Below are 17,214 nucleotides of genomic sequence, written 5' to 3'. Positions count from 1 at the left end.
GAGGACAGGTGGTTTCTCATCATGAACACGTGTGCTCTAACAGGAGGACAGGTGGTTCCTCATCATGAACACGTGTGCTCTAACAGGAGGACAGGTGGTTTCTCATCATGAACACCTGTGCTCTAACACGAGGACAGGTGGTTTCTCATCACGAACACCTGTGCTCTGAGGGCAGGTGGTACCTCATCATGAACATCTGTGCTCTAACTGAGGGTGAGGTGAGACCTCATCATGGACAAGGAACACTTGAGTGCAGCAGGGAAAACCAATCAAGTACAAACTAAGAAGAGTGTCATCATAACTACCCCTTCCCAAATGCCACGTTCTTCAAACACTGCTGCTGCTTAAGTGCCTAAGCTGTCACTTAATCCAGTCTTGAAGACATGCTTTAGTTGTTACTCAGGGTGTATCTCAAAGCTGTAGGTTCAGGCATTTGGTATAAATTGCTTTTCTTGATGTCTAGATAGAAACAAACACCAGGAGATTCTAGAAAACAAAGAGGGATGAGATTCTCTATTCCCAGGTTCCCTTTCCTTTATTCTGTCTTTTTTCCCCCTCTAAACCCATTTATTTAAATCTTTTGAGATTTTATTTTATGAGTATGGGTATTTTATATCCACATATGTTTGTGCACCATGTGTGTGCAGGGCCTCTGGAGACCAGAAGAGGAGGTTGGCTCCCCTAGGGCTGTAGTTACAGATGGCTACCAGCTACCATGTGGGTGCTGGGAATTGAACCCAGGTCCTCTGCAAGAGAGGCGATGTCCCTAAACTCTGACCCACCTCTCCAGCTCCACCCTTCCATTTCCTTATCAAACTTTAACTCCCTGAGTCATACAGGGCTCACCAAGCTACCTACCTTAGGTAAGGCACATGTGAAGGAGTGATCGACAGAGCATGACCTTGTGACCTTTCCTCATCTGTTTCTTTCCTCTCTCTATTCCATGTTTGTTATCCTACTCTTTTAAATCTTCTTTAAAATATTTTATTGTTTATTTATGTGTACATGTGTGTCCGTGTATGTGTAAATGCATGTGGATATCCAGGGAGACCAGAAGAGGACTTTAGCGCCACTGGGAGCCAGAGTTAGGTTGTAAGCCACCTACCTCAGTCCTTTGTAAAAGCATCAAGTCCTCTTGACTGGTGAACTACCTTTCCATTCCTGTCTTATTCTATTCTTAAGACAAGAATGGAAAGGTTAAAAAGAGATCTATATTGCTGTTGCTCCCTTAGTAAAGGGATGGAACTTATATACTGCAGTAAGGTTTCTCAAGTAACCCAGATTGGCCTTGATTTGTCATCTTCCTACCTTTCCCTCCTGATGCTGGGATTACGAGAGCTTGCCACTATAACCAGCTCACTTACCCTCTGGTTAGCCTAAATCTAAAGTTTCAAGGTAGCTATAAACACACACATCTCTCTCTAGTTATCAGAAGTAACTTCTGCTGCATCATTTACTAGCACAAATACCATTGTTTATGTAACACAAGACGTCTGAAGTAAACACACTGAAATAAACGGTAGAGAATAGCCTCCAGCAGCACTGGTTTTATTTCCCATCACCAGTCCAGGTCTGATATTTGATTTAGAGAGGTCTTTTTCTGTCACTCTACCTTTATCCCTTCAACCCCAACCCCCACTCACAAACTTAGTCTGTCAAGACTCCAAAATAGCAAATAACATGATAAAATTCAAAACGAAACAAAGCAACAATAACAAAAAAGGACAAACAATAGATTGCATGGGGACATCCATGGTGACATCTGGGACATTGGAGGGGCTTCTACTTTGTCAGATATGAAGGAGGATGTCAAAACTAGGGCTCCCAGTCACGGAGGAGTGCATGTTACTCCATGTTCAGAAGAACCTGTCTGAAATAGCTACAGATAGAGAAATGAAGCAGGGGCTAAAACGGAGACAGTATAATACCAGGGCTTAGGACAGCACTTCAAGGTTAGCAGAAGGTCACTTCCCGTCAAAACAGCAGAATCAAATATCATGAGGGAGGGGAGAAGACATTGGAGATTGTGTCTAATGGAGACAGTTAGGTTCCCCTCTCACTTCTTGTCTAAGAGAGCTGCAGGTTAAGTGGGGGAGGGTCCTGGATTAAATGACTTAAATGGAAGAGAAATGACAGTTGAGGAATGAAATAGAAAATATGTGTATTAATAACATTCTAACAAAAATTCCCAGCACATTCTGAATGAAAAAAATAACTGAATTCTTAATTATCTACTGAGCTGTACCTCATAGCCCATGGAGATGCTCTAACCTCACTGTAAGATATCAAATACAGTTCAAAGAAAAAGGGGGAAAAGATGATCAGGCTAAAGCTAATTTTAATGACCTGTTCTTTTGTTTATAGACATTTTCTACCATTTCAAACAGACCTACAGTAGACTGACAGTGGTGACTCACCATGGGACCTTTTCAGCAAGCCTTTCAGCAATATTCTTCCTGATGGTTTGACTGCTAATTCTTCAGTGAGGGGCTGTTCTGTGTATTAGGAAGTATTCAGCTAATATCTCTGATTCTCTACCTTAACTCAATGGTAGCCACAACAATCAAAAGTACTCCAGACATTGCCATAGGCCCTGAGAATAAAATGTCTCTGGTGAGATTCACTGCTCTAGATCTAGGGTTGTTTAGATCCAATATATCAGGCTACTTCCATAGTGAATTTTAAAAAGCTTGGCAGTTTAGCACAGTATATTTCAAATTGTGGCTGGACATCATTAGAGAACATGTGCTGTCATTTGTATAACACTTTAAGAAACCTAAGTAGACACTGAATAGAAAATACGGAAGTGTATTATACATTTTAGGATACTTTTGTTTCTCATGCATGCATGTGTCTATGTATTATATGTATGTGTATGTGTGCGCATGTCTGTACACACGTGTATTCAGTAAAAAATTCAATATAAAATTTCTTATTGTGGACAGAAGCTTTCAGAAAAGTTTTAATATAATAATATAGTATAATGGACTAGGGATTCAGAGACAGCCCAAAACATTTTTCATTGCCTAGAAATATCTGCCACCTGTATGTCATATACTTACCACACAGAGCACCGACTCACTGCTCAGCAGCACCAATCTATAGAGCAGAAGAGAAAACAGGCCCTGGGGAGGCGCAGTGTGGACCTGGGGCCTTTCCCATTAAGTAAGTGGCTCTTGTCAGTTTCACACTTGATAGAGCAGTGTCTTTCCCAGATTCCGTTCTCAGGTCTCTTTTTCTGCCATGGCCCCTTCTTGTGTTTAGTCACAATCTGTGTTGTCAGCTGGCAGCTTTACACATCTCAGTCTGATAGCCAGACATACCCAAGTTCCTCTGTCTGAGAAAGTTCAACATTGCTGCCCTCTGATGTGTATTTAGGTCACTAACCTTTCCTGTCCTCTATAGGAGAAGAATGAATGAGGAGGAAATGAACTCTGAGGACGAGGAGGTTCAGCTTCTTCCTCCATGCTCTTATTGTGAAGCCTGAAATGGCTTACTGTGTATGTACAAGTCTTCTGTGAACTTTGCTTTCATGGTTTAGATCATGGGTCCACATTTCCACTAAAAGAAGACCTAACCTTCCGTAACACTACAACTTAAGAATCTGGTTCCTTACTTTTATATCTAGGGCAAGCAGGCAATGGTCTTACAAACATATTTTTAATAATTTTTTGAGAATTATAGGCAATAGTATATATATATATATATATATATATATATATATATATTTGAACTTATATGTATGGGTATATTGCCTCCATGTATTTCTACATACCACATGTGTGCCTGGTACCTACAGAGGCCAGAAGACGGTGCCAGATCCCCTGGGCCTGGAATTATCATCACGTAGGTGGTGGGAATCAAACCCAGGACTTCAGAAGAGCAGCCAGTGCTCTGAATCTTGGAGTTATCTCTCAAGCCCCAGACAGCCACTATTTTCTTCTAAATTAGCAATCTATAAATCATACATGCTAAGATTCTTAATACGCATTAAGAATTCAAGGATCTTAAGCAAGGAACTTCTAGAAATCCTCTGATGAACCACAGAGGTGACCTTTCTCAGTCTCACCAATTGCACATGTGTATACTCTGAGAACCAATGAGAAGTCTTCACAAGTGGCTTACAGGAACAAACAACTTAAGAACCGGGAGGGAACTTATCCTATTCGACCTCCTCCTGAAGCAGAGCCTTGATCTTTAAGTTCAAGGTATAAACAAGGGCTTATCTGTTGAGTCTAGAAGACCTTTATTTTACTTCTGCCATTCATTAGCAATGTGACCTTCGGGATGCTTCATCAAACTACCATTTTAGCATATTAGAAGTACTTTTTAAATATTGTCTCCTTGTGAATTCCAGTCCCTTGTTTTAGTTCAACCGTCTGGGTTAACAGGTATTAGGGTAAATCTATCTCTAAAGATGGTACATTACAGTTTTAATTCAGTAATTATTCCTCTCTTAATCTCTCCTGTAAGTTCTATAGACATGACTCTTCTAGCCTCGAAGCTAGGTACCCATCAGCCACCTAATGATTTTTTTTTGAATGATGGAGAGAAACTTATTACTTCTCATCCTGGCTCCATCCTCTAGATTTGTGCTGCTTCATGATTCCTTTCTTAAATTAAGAGTCCCAGAATCAAACATGCCTGAGAGGTGATCTGACCCCTGCTGCATGTAGGGAACAGAGCCTTCTTGGATCTAGATGTTGTCTATCAGTTGGCAGCCTATGACTATGCTGGCTTTTGGGCATACACAAAAGGCACTAATTGACACTGCCTTGGCAGTCAACTAAAACCATAAGTCCATATATGTACATTAGAGGAATAACAGAAGCATGCCATTAAACCTGTAATTGTGCAATGCAAATATGTAGTAGTCAGTATGGTAACACATGCCTGTAGTCCCAGAATCAGGAAGGTAGAACGAGGGGGATTTTACATGCCAGGCAAATCTGGACCATACAGAGTGGCCCTATTTCAAAGAACCAAAACCAAAAAGAAAAACAAAAAGAAAATCTATATTTTAGCTAATATGCCATAAAAATTCTATTTTATGGTCTTAGATAATAACACCAACCTTTTAAATCTTTTTGAATATTCATTTTGTCAAGGCTCTAAGATTGCGTTGCTTCCAAAGCTACTGATGAAAAACCCTGAAGAGCTGAAGAGGGGAAGTGGAGGAGCAGCACTCCATCACTAGAAATAGCTTCCCAGGACAGTTTACCCCCACACCCCCCATGTGTGTGTGTCTCGTGCACACGCATGCAAGCGCGTATGTGCAAAACGCACTTGAACTAGCCACAAATCAGTTAAAAGTACTAATTGATTCTGGTCAAAAATGTCCATATTTATCTATAGGCATATCATAACAAACATCTGTTGAAATCCAGACATATGTTACCATCACTATTTCCCTCTATAATCTTGTCATGTTCTACCATAACCAGACAGAAAATGTGCCTATAGAATTTGTTCCATTATCTTGGACTCACTGTTTCCTTTCCTGAGTATTCAGAAAATATCTATTTTATAACATGCTTCAGAAATTTCCAAAGATTGATGTCAGAGTCCATAACCTTTGACTTTTTTTAAAGGCAAGACAAATTTGTCCATCTGCAATCCATCCACAAATGATCATTTCTTATGGACCTTGGATCTCTAGTAGTAAATATAAATTTATCCAGTTTTACAGAATTCATCTATGCCGGTTGTGGTGAATGGAGGAAGCAATTGCTGAAAAGGGATGAGTTGGGGGGACTACTAAGTTCCAGGTTAGCCTGAGCTGTATCTATGGCCTGAAAACACAGTTCAGGAGTAGAATGCTTGTATATCATCCACTTGGTCTAGGTTCGATTCTCAGTACAAGACAAAACAGACAAAATGCTTTAAATGCCCTATTATTATTTCCATTTTTATTGTAGCTACCAAGACTAGCTTCATCATGTTCATTCTTATTATTCTTATTAGACCATTTCCTTTCAAGGAGACCAAAACAGATTTTAGACAGCCTAGAATATAGACCCATTGTTTGTTGCGAATGAATAATGCTTTCTTAATGTTAGTAGCTAAAAGTCTAGGATATATCCCAAACAACCAGCATGACTTTGAAATCGATCTCTGGCTCTTTTAAGAAGTCATTCTTTCCTGATTTTTAATCAGCTTAGCTCCTTCTTCCTGCTAGCGTGCTGTCCACTATTCTCATCAGTTCCACTACTACTTGATCTGTATTATTTAGTCTATATTCTCTCTATAACTTTCAGTGTTTATCTGGAATTTGATCTCAATATTGATCTTAATCTCACTTGATCCTGACTCTTCTTTTTTCTCATTAGATTCGTGTGCTTAATTTGTTGACATACTTACTGAACCTGATTGGTATAGCTTTTTCTAAGTGTCAAAAGAATAATACTTAGGACTTGGAGGGCAGGGGTCCAACTTACTCTTTAGGCTATTTCCTGGAGCATTTAGCATAATGGTGACAAACCCACAAGGAGCTGTCAAATATCTAACTCAATTCTGTTCTAAAACTTTTAAGATTGTTTCATGAATATGATGACAATGTTTCAATTCCATTGGTTATATAGCTCATAAACCGGCATGCTTTTAAAAAAAAATCTCACTGTTTTGTTTGTCTATGAATGCTAATATCTCTCTTCCACTTCCGTTTTTTTCCATGTGAGGTAGCTGTTTTCCAGTTTTTTTCCTTAATCTTCAACTTCTCCCTTGTCCTTGGATGACGATCTCCAGCATAACACATGCTTTCTGGTGTCTGTGGTCAGAATCCATCCTGAGTTACCACAGAAGATGGCGCTGAACGCAAATTGGGTGTGGAGATACACACTTGTAACCCCAGCCCTCAGGAGGTGGAGGCAACAGAATCAGACCTTTAGGGTTATCCTCAGCTACACAGGGAATCTGTGGCCAGCCTGGGATACATGAAGCCATTATCTCAAACAAACAAAGGAACCACAGAAGCAAAAACTAAGGACTTAGAGACAGATGATCTAGGCCTTAAACTTTCTAAGTCTAGTCATTATTAGAGACCGAACCTGTGCTTCTTCAAGTGTAATTCATTTGCATTCAAGTCAAAGCTTTTGATTTAGGCAGTGACAGCCTTTCAATCACAATCTGGATACACCGTTCAGAAAGACTCTGTCATTCTATCAGTCATAGTCCTCAATCCACAAGACAGAATCTCTGCAAATATCATTCTTGATTTCTTTTTGTCCTTGACCCCACTCAAACATCTCAGGTCTAATTGACCGTACAACCTCAACATCCCACAGACATATCGCCTGCACCACCCTGCTGGCAGGGGCCTGCACTGAGCTTCTCAACATTTAGCTCTTTCAGATTAACTCTTTCATAGTCTGTGTCCCTGGCTCCAGCTTTGCCTCTTTCCATTAATTGTCTGCAGCACTGTTAAAGCCATTTTTCCAAATTGCCAAAATGATCATGTCATCATAATGAATGTTTGTAAACTGCATCCCATCAAGTGGTAGACAGCTGCTGTGCTCTTCACGAGACTCTGTGAGTCAGCTCTCACGTCTGGTATATGGTACATCCTGAACCATTTAGCTCCTATGAGGACCAGACAGACTACATATTCCACCGCTCTGCTTGATGCTCCGCACATCACATCTGCTGTAACTCTCCTCACTCTTCCAGGTCAACTTCAGATGTCACCCGGTCTGGAAGCCTTCCTTGGGCTTCTCACAACTGACTGCTTCTGTCTTTCTTGGAGGAACACAGGATTCCTTTGTAAAGGCCTCCTTTTTACACTAGAACTCATTTATAAGTTTGTACCTCCAGCTGGATATCCAACTTCCTACTGTGGAGACTTGGGGCCTTTTAAACAAATTTTTAATCACTACACTTGAAACAAAGTAGCTGAGCAGTAAATATCAGTTCATACTTGTTGTAGTGGGGAAGCCTTTGGTCTTAGAGTATGGCCACAGTACAAAGTAAACTCTGCACCAAGGATATGCTCCAATATCTAAGAAGAAAAGCTTTCAGTTATTCATGCTTATGGTGGAGGACTATGATAGATTTCAAATACTGTGGACAAGATGGAGTATGACAGTGTAAACCATCAAACACAGCACTTTGAGGCCAAGGGAAGAGGATCAGGAGTGAGGCCAACCTGGGCTACAAAGTAAGACTGTCTCAAAACAAACAAATAAGCAGGCATTGGTTGCATTCCCTTGCAATCCCAGAACTTGGGAAGGTGAGATAGAATGATCAAGAGTTCACTACATGGCGAACTCTTGGTATGAAGGACAAAACAAAATAACAAACAAAAACTCAAAACAACAACCAAAACCCAACTAACCAACCAACCAAACCAAAAATCAAAACCCCAACAGACTGTATACAATATAGAAATGCTTTGTATTTACATTTCATATGTATTTACAGAAATGTCTGGTCATAAGCCTTAGATTTACTTTCCTAACAATGACCTTTTTGAAAGCTAGCAATCAAATTAAAATGTAGGCAACACACCAGCTGCAGGGTGGGCGTTGTCAGGAGTACGTTGGTAATAAGTGAGTTTACCTAGAATGAGGAATTTATCATGACTAGTCATGCGATGGGCAAGTCACAAATACTTATACATCCTGCTGGAAGGGACAGGAGGTGAAAGGCAAGGGTTAGTGGTCCAATCATGGCTTCTTTCTGCACACTATAAATCTCAGAGAAGGGAGACAGCTGCCGGTCGGCTGCCTATGTGTCTGTTGGTTTTCTTGGCAAATGGGCCCTGAGGACAGAAGAGGCTGAAAGTCAAACACAGAGGTCTATGATGACTAAGTCACCCCTGTGTTTTGGAAAGTGTCTTTGATGGATGGAACAACATCAAGCTGCTTCCAACCAATTTTTTGAAAGTAGAAAGAAGAAAAGAATGTAGCAGGATGGGGGTGGGGTGGGGTGGGGACACAGAAAGATCAAAAGCCAGGCAGCATCCCTTTCTAACAAATACGGCACGAAAAGGAAACATTTGTGGATCCTCAGTTTTGGGGATAAATAAGACGGAGTACAAGGGTGATGTGCAGACAAGACATTCCAGATTTGGACATTGTGATGCCTTTCAGACTTTAATTTGGAAGCTCATTACATAAATTAGTGTGCCTCTGAGGACATCCAAGTCTCCCTCAGCCATTTGTTAGGAAGGTATGGTATAACTATAAGCACCTCTGGCTGGATTGACCTCTTAGAAGTTTTAATGAACTGTGTTTAGGCCTCCTTCCTTTTAAAACAGAATTCCTATGCTGTCTTCCTCACAAGATCAAATGAGAAAAACGAAAAAAAAATGTTTTAGAAGATGATTTGTTTGTGCATGTGACAGAGAAAGTGACCCATCCCAATCCTTGTAACAAAACCCACCAGGTCCAGAGAACAGGACAAGAGAAGACAGTGAGCTGTGTACTCCATGCCTCAGTTTCGCTCCTGCCCAGCAGGTTCAGGGAAACAAAGACAGAAACAGTAAGTATGCCACTGGTACAGTGACTAACCAGATTGGAGCGAAGCCTGTGGAGTTAGGGTAACACAAAAGTTATGTCAGAATCCTCCCAAAGCTTAAGCTCTGCATCCCAAACAGCGATACTTTTATTCTAGGGACGAGAGGACGCACAATGTCCCTTTCCCTCTCCCTGACCCCATGTGAACTGCAGGTCTGGCTCATTCACAGTCCCCAGGTAGTTATCCAGAGCCTGCTTTTCTCAGTGGTGTGCAAAGGCAGGGGGTGGCTGAGAAGGCACGGGTAATTAAAAGGACCACCCACTCGGAAGAAAATGGAGTTAGCTGAAGGGAAAAGGGCAATAAGAGAGTGTGAAGTCCTTAGCACTGGAGTAGCTGGAAGAAAGGCAAGATACAAAGGAAGGAAGAAGCAGTAATTTAGTGGTTGTCCTGACAACCAGGGTCCCTATTGATCCTGCCGACTTTAACCCACTGGGAGTGCTCCCCTCTTGGCTGAGGGCATGGTCATCACTGCAGGGAAGGAGAAAGGAAGCAGAGGGAGAAGAGGCAGGTAATTATGAGCCCTTTATTCAGAGGGACACACTTCCACATGTCCCCACTATTGTAAGCGCTAGAAGTGCCAGAGCTCGAGTGTGCCCAGCCAGTATTTGGAGGAGAATTTGCTGGAATCCTATTTAAATATGTATATATATATATATATATATATATATATATATATATATATATATATATATATCAGGGCTTCACATGAGGCTGTGGAAATGGCCACAGAACGCTGGAAAAGAGCAGCCCTGAAAACAGATGATCAACAGGAGAAGCAAATGTCCAAGAGCAAGAAACAGGAGAAACACTCACAGGGGAGCAGGAGAGAAGGAAAACTGAACTGGTGGGGAATCCCCGGGGGGAGTGCTCTAACGGCACCACCTTCTGCTTTCCTGTCCTTAGGATGGTTTGCAAGCCTGACACCAAGAATACGCTCAGGATACAAGGACAGCATGGTGGCAGCTCCAGAGTCTCTGTGGGAATTGGCTATAGCTAGAAAACATGGGAAGTAATGCATAAAATCCGAGAAGAGAAACCAGAGAAGAGAGGAGGGGGCTTTGGAGGGCTAGTCTTGCCACAGTCTTACACAGGGAGGCTTCATTCTCCCAGAGAACTGCAGTCCACTAGCCCTAACATTAGCGTGACAGTTAAGCATATCTCTTGGAGTACACATCTGCTCCTTCCCTGTTCCAAAGTCAAGTTTTCTTCCTTTACAGGACACTTGATGGCAACTCTAAGGCCAGAGTAAAGATCAGAATGGAGCTGGGGGTTTAGTTCAGTGTCACAGCACATGCCTAACGTGTGGGAGACCCAGGGCTTAATCCCCAGCATCTGGGGGAAGGAGGAATAAAATAAATTGCATTAACATTGATTGCTTCTCCAAGGTAAGCTAATAGCAGTGAGCCACAGGATCTCAATGCCTGGCTAACAGAAACGGTTAACATCCCTGGTTATGTCATAGGTTCCTAAAAACCCTAGCATTAAGAGAGTCAGGCCCTGATGGTCAGATCTATCATCATGCACATCTAAGGCTTTGGGATCCAAAAGGGCTGGAATATGAGCTATCTCACAGAGTACCAACAAAAGTCTTCTAATTCAGATGTCTGACTGGCTCATTAGTGCAACAGCTCTAGTTTGTTCTGTTCTGAATGTACCAGTCCTAGCCCTGAATTCTTAAGGGATGTAACCCACTCAAAAGGGCATCTCTGACGGGCCTGGCCAGAGAAAAGCAGCATGCTGAGGACCCATCAGAGGCGAGGGAGGAGAAGGAATGTGAGAGATGAAAGAAACTCAGCTTGTTTATGTCACTGGCACCATGGAATGGCTTCTGAATTATGGAGCAAGGCTTGGGCATTATCACCAGCAGGACAGGGGAACTTCTATTGCAAAACAGGTCTTCCTCAAAGAAGGTGGATGCACATGTTTTAACCTGCAGCGCCACCTGGTGTCTACAAGGAGAATTATGGTACTCATTTTCCCAAGCTACAGAGACCCAGATCAAAAATATTCAAAATTAATATGAGACACTTTCTACTTAAAAGTACAAGTAACACACTCTATTTAAAAATGTGTCATCATTTGAAATACTACTTAGCTTAAATGATGCCTGTCTTATAAAGTCTAGCTCCAAACACATACCTTTCTTTATGAAGCCTTCCTAAAATTTATTCCACATTAGCTTTCCTCTAAACAACCTCCCATTCAGTGAGCAACTTAGCAGAGTGACTTGCTTTTCAATTCACACAGGTAGTGAGACACATGACCAGATTTAAATTTGGATCTGTCTGATTTCAATGCCCACACTCGCTCTTTCAATATAGACAGTGGATATAGACCGCATCACAACAGGACACTACCAGACAGGGTAAGTTCGGGGAGGAGATGCTCAAGGGCACTGTGCTTTTTTGGAAAGTAAAATGGTACCGTTGTGGTAGAGCAAAGGAAAGCCTCTGTGTGTAGGCACAACCATGGCTCTGAGTATCAGAGCTGCCTAATTTACCAGTTGCAGACTTCCTGTCAGGGCAAGGCTGGGAGAATTTTGTTCCCCTAGCACTGCTCAGGATGCTTGCGACTCTCACTAGTAATGGGAGAGGCACTGTCATGACCAGAAATGCATGTGTGTTCTAGGTGCCAGATGAGGGTTAGGACACAACTGTGAGAAGGACAGTCTTTACCCTCGAGGATCTTACACAGTCAAAGTTACTATCAAAACCTCAGCTTCCTACTTATGGTTGCAGTTAAGCAACAGCTACCAATAATATGGCTTGGAAAATGAAAGAGTCCCTTTGAGTTTATGCCTCAATGTTCTGCATTTCCCCTGTATGTTCTAAGGATTAGTGCTCTATTTCTATTGGGATATATGACAATTTAAAAACATAAAACACACAGAAGAACAAACACAATTCACAGTCACACATCGATTACAATGTTAAAGACACACTCCACGGAGATTTTCATATGTAATAGGATAGGACACGGTGTCTTTAACATAATGTCAACTTAGTAAGGCAAGTGATATCCTCCCAAATCCAAGGCAGACAAGGTAGACCAAACTGTTGGGAGTCCCTCCTGGCCCAGTTCACAGAGGTCAGAGGCTTCCTTTCAATATCCCTAGTGGAAGAAGCATACCATGAAATAGTCCTCCTTCCCAAGGAGACGAAATATATTGAACAAAGCCATCACTACAAAGACAAACAAACCCTAATTTCAGCACTTTTAAAAACAGCCCAAATCAATGATACTTTTAGGCCTGAAATAGCCTAATACAAGAAACTGAAGACTTATAAGTCAAAAAAGGATCTGGGGCTCTTGCAAAAGCACATACTTTTTCTAAAGGAGCTGTCACAGGAAGACATGAGGTCTGAGACAAAGTGTGTCACTGGAGCTGTACTGGAAGAAGAGAAGGCACAGAGTAAAGGGACACAGCACTTGTGAGGCCAACTCTGAATTGTTTTGATACTCTTTCTCCAGTTGTGGACAGGGTGTAGAATAGAAACACTAGAAAAGGCTGATCTCTGGCCCAGCAGTGCTTAAGAATAAAATCAGAGTCTGCTGATGCTGATGCATCTGACCAGTCTGGGGAAAGCCAAAGACTATATGGACTAGGGCTCTGGAACTTAGCTAGGCAGGTTTTAGTGGGTACTGTTTTGTGAGGAAGTTTTGTACAAAAGGGAAGCAGTCAGTGTGAGGGGAAAGAAGTGTGAGGGCAGTGGAACCAGGACAACTGATTGGGGGTATTTAATCTGAGGATCTAGTTTCTGACTTGTAAAATATGAACACGCATGCCTATCTTACAGAATTACACATTAGTATGTATAGTAAGTAGGCTTACTTGCTATAGTGAGTACTTAATAAATGTAAGCTCTTTTACAGTTGTAATTGCTTGTATACTTTTGCTGGCAGGCCCAGAGTTTCCCTTACAAAATAACTAATGTCACAAAGGCCCCTTAAGCTGGTACATACACACACTCACTAGGAAGGAAACCTCGAGTGGAGTTCTACCCAGGTAACACCACAACTTGGGAGTGACTTAAGAGAAGAGTGGTGGAAGGAGTGTTCATACCAGTCATTGCCAGCTGTCCTTAGGAGACATGGCTATCCACTGCGTAGTCCCCACTCTCCAATAGTCCCATGCTCTGCCACCACCTTCTGGACGTGGGAGGTGGGTGTTGAGCAAGACCTTTCCTTGGAGGACCCGATGGCCTAGAATAAGCTCTAGAAATTGCATATAATATTTAATTTCCAGATTTATTGCTTGTTGGATTTCTTCAACCTGCATGTTTGTTTCTTCTTTTTGCTATACTTAATGTATTTTTTACTCTCCTCTATTCCCTAGGTCACTGAAATTTTTTTTCCCTACTGTGTCAGGTAATTCCATCTCCGTATGTCCCGGACACACAGATACACACTCATTTTCTCTCACTCACATTTTAAGAAATCTAGACAAAGATGCCAGGAATGTGTCTGCTGCCCTTTTGACATAGGGTCTGATGCCATCTTCAGGGCCATGGGGAGGGCAGAGTCATGGACATGGCATTCACGTACTCTGATGCTGGCCTGGCTCCTATTTTTATCGTGGCATGGCTCTGGGCATCTAGGCAGGGAGCTGGTCCAGCTTCTTCTCATTCCTTTACTCTCTACATCAGGGCTCCAAAATAATTTTACCCCTTACCTTGGCTGGGTCTTCCAGCCCCACTCCTTGTACCATCAATGGGGCAGAGTACATCTCTCCTTCCCCCAAACCCAGACTAGCTCTGAGTACTTTTCCAGTTTCCTAAGTCCAGTTCTGATGCACCCAGAGAATTGTTAAACCTCTTCTGTTTTCAGACACGAGAAGTTTGCACAAGCTGGATTCATTCGTTCCTTGGCTTAGACTGCTATCCTCACTCCCCTTTCTCCCAAATAAGGAGCTCTCCTCGTTACATAATTGGATGTTCCCAGCACAGAAGCTGACATGAGGTCAGCCACGCATGCGTGCAAGACTTGCCTTTGACTTAACCATGCCTTTTTTGGGCAACTAACTTCTCTTGAGCTTCCCTCCCCCCTCTCCCTCCACACCATCAACAATCAAGGGAGATTTATAAGCCTGGCACAGATCAGAACTCCTCCAAAGTTGGCTTAGAAGGAGGGGTCATGGGGTTGAATTTACTCTGTCTCCCCCTGCCCCGCCTTTGCAGACTACAGAGAGTGTGCTTACAATTTGGCAGAAGTCCCTGGAGTCCAAGGCAGTTCTGTATATAGGTCTTTTAAGGGAGCAGGGAGAGTAAAGGAAGCTGGAAGCATCAGAAGGAAGCATGTGTGTTTGGAGGTAGAAAGCGGGAACGTTTTAAGGGGCCAAGGCACCTACATCTAGGTGGTTGCCCCACCCTGGATACCCAGACTGCATAGTGTTCAGGAAAATTAAAGCTGCAATAGCAGCTATCTGTACCCAGTGACAACCACCAACTTCTTAAAGCACATAAAGGACAGGAACTTAAGTGCCCTGAGGTTTCAGACAGAAATGTGGGAGTTGATCATGGGGACATTAGGACCTCATACATTATCCCTTGTAGTGGGGTCAGGGTGGGTGTGTTGGGTGTGTATGTTGCTGCTCTAGGAGAGATCAAATTCCCAGCTTCTTTGCTTACCATACAAACACTTTTAAAAAAAAAAATAAGGACCCTGGCCTTCCCATGGAACAGATGGAGGCTCATGTCAGAGGCTCTCCTTATTCCATGTAGACATAGACATGCAGTTTGGAGTCTATGAAACCTGATAAGCTCACCCAAGGGAATGTTACCACTCTGAGCAGTGAGTTTTAGTGGTTCTTGTCTCTTAAAATCATGGGGCAAAGGTCTGATCCTGAAAGTTAAAAGAATCACTATCGATGAAAAGTGGGAAAATATGTTGTAGATTCTGCATGTGTTATTTATGAACTTTATGGTTTGATTTAATAACCCAAATTCCTTACAAACCATAGATTTCTCATATTAGAAGTGGGGATCATAATACCTCTTTCACAGAGCTCTTTAAAGGGATTACACTATAAAATAGCCTCAGTGTCCCATATAATGTCTGAGTGAATTAATCTCTCAATAGACATTTGCTGCATAGTAAATACACTTAAGCCAGTAAGATTATCTATTACAATACTCTGGATATTACCACACATGTGGGGACTTGCTGATGGAAGACTATGGGCCATAGGTGTCAGGTCCTTGGAAGCTTTTGGGTTGAGGGAAATGTTCCATTCTTCAAAGACCATGACCCCTGCCACCTTCCTCCTATTAAGAAAGAATCTAGAACATTATAAAACTAGAATGGATTCTGAGAAACAAATCAAAAACACTATAAAAAGATGGGGAATGATTTGTATGGAAAGAGAAGTCTTGAACAGGGAAGGAGATGGTCTTCATTTAAGTTCAGCCTGTGGAAGGGGGGTGGGGTGTCAACCACTGCTGTTCTAAACCTTGCACGAACAGAAAGCAAGGTGGCCAAGGAGAAAATGAGGAAATGGAAATAAGACCTTTTGGGCAGGAGGTATCTGAAGAACAACAACAACAACAAAACCTGGTAATGCCTGGATGAAAAGTACTGACCAGAGTTAAGAGGTTTCCATGGTAGCCACTAAATTCTGTCTAGGCCTTACAGTCATCAAACGCACTCCAGTGTTCCTGCTTTTCCAAATAGCATTTTTTCTTCATAAAACAAAGCATAAGCAAACAACAAAATCCCAGAGAATGAAAAGGGAAAAGCAAATGAATCAGGGCACTTGGAAGTATATCCTGTTTGATTCCCATTCCAGATGGAGTCCACACGGGCTCTGCTGCTCTTCACTCACCAGACAGTTGTTGGCAGGCTAGCTGGGTCTGAGGGAAGTATCCGAGGGAAGGATAGAAAGAGAGGGTACTTAGCTTGACTCCTACACTCTTCTCATTAGGAATAGGTTCCAGAAGCCCTCCCTGCCCATGCTACCAGAAGCATAAATGTGCAAAATGTGATAGGCATTGTACTTGTCTGTCTGTCTTGGACCAGAGCATGGGTCCTCTGGTCCTGATGTAAGTCTGGAACTTTCTTGATTGTTGTCTTAACAAAAGAACCCACTGGTATAAATTACCTTCAAAGCCTCATGGAGCCTCCACTGTTTGCAAGCTCAACCCTGTGTTGCTCAGTCAGGCACAAAATGGATGATATAGCAGCCAGCTACAGGATAGTGGCGTGGGCTAAAGATCTTTGAATGTTTAATTCAAAGTAGAGCTAATTTGGAGCCTTTAGCAGGAGTTACTAGAAACAAAAGCTTTGTTCTTGTTTCCTATCCTGAAGAATAAATATTAAGACCTAACATTTATTGGCGAGTTTGTAATACACATAAAGTAAAAATAGCATTATTAATCCCATTTTCCAGATGAGGAAACCAAGTTCAGAGACTAAAACATGGAAAGCAGTCTGTGGTATTGGAACTCCGGCTTTGGAGCAGCTGGGCTGAATACTGCTCCACCACTCACTCAGTTTTCAATTAAGGACAAGGTCTGAGTTTCAGTGCTTAACCCCATTATATTTTAATATACGAAAAAGTCAGAAATGTTTGTTTTCTACACTACTGCCCAGCATTTAGTGATTTTTTTTTAAAAAATGACTGAAGATAGAAGATGAAAACAGATCCCCAGTCAGAGAGTAGGACAAACACTTTAAGGTAGAGTTACATCAGTGTTGTAAGACAGC

General features: G+C 42.0%; 1 protein-coding gene across 4 annotated transcripts in view; it reads right to left on the bottom strand.

Annotated features, from left to right (window-relative positions):
- Nucleotides 1-17,214, bottom strand: part of Snx19 (sorting nexin 19) — a 40,263-nt gene that overhangs the window by 8,919 nt on the left and 14,130 nt on the right. The gene's annotated exons all lie outside the window — the stretch shown is intronic.

Source organism: Mesocricetus auratus, unplaced genomic scaffold (genome assembly GCF_017639785.1).
Source record: "Mesocricetus auratus isolate SY011 unplaced genomic scaffold, BCM_Maur_2.0 Super-Scaffold_100022, whole genome shotgun sequence".
NCBI lineage: Eukaryota > Metazoa > Chordata > Mammalia > Rodentia > Cricetidae > Mesocricetus > Mesocricetus auratus.
The sequence above is the reverse complement of the archived record's forward strand: the minus strand, read 5'-3'. Positions and strand labels throughout refer to the sequence as shown.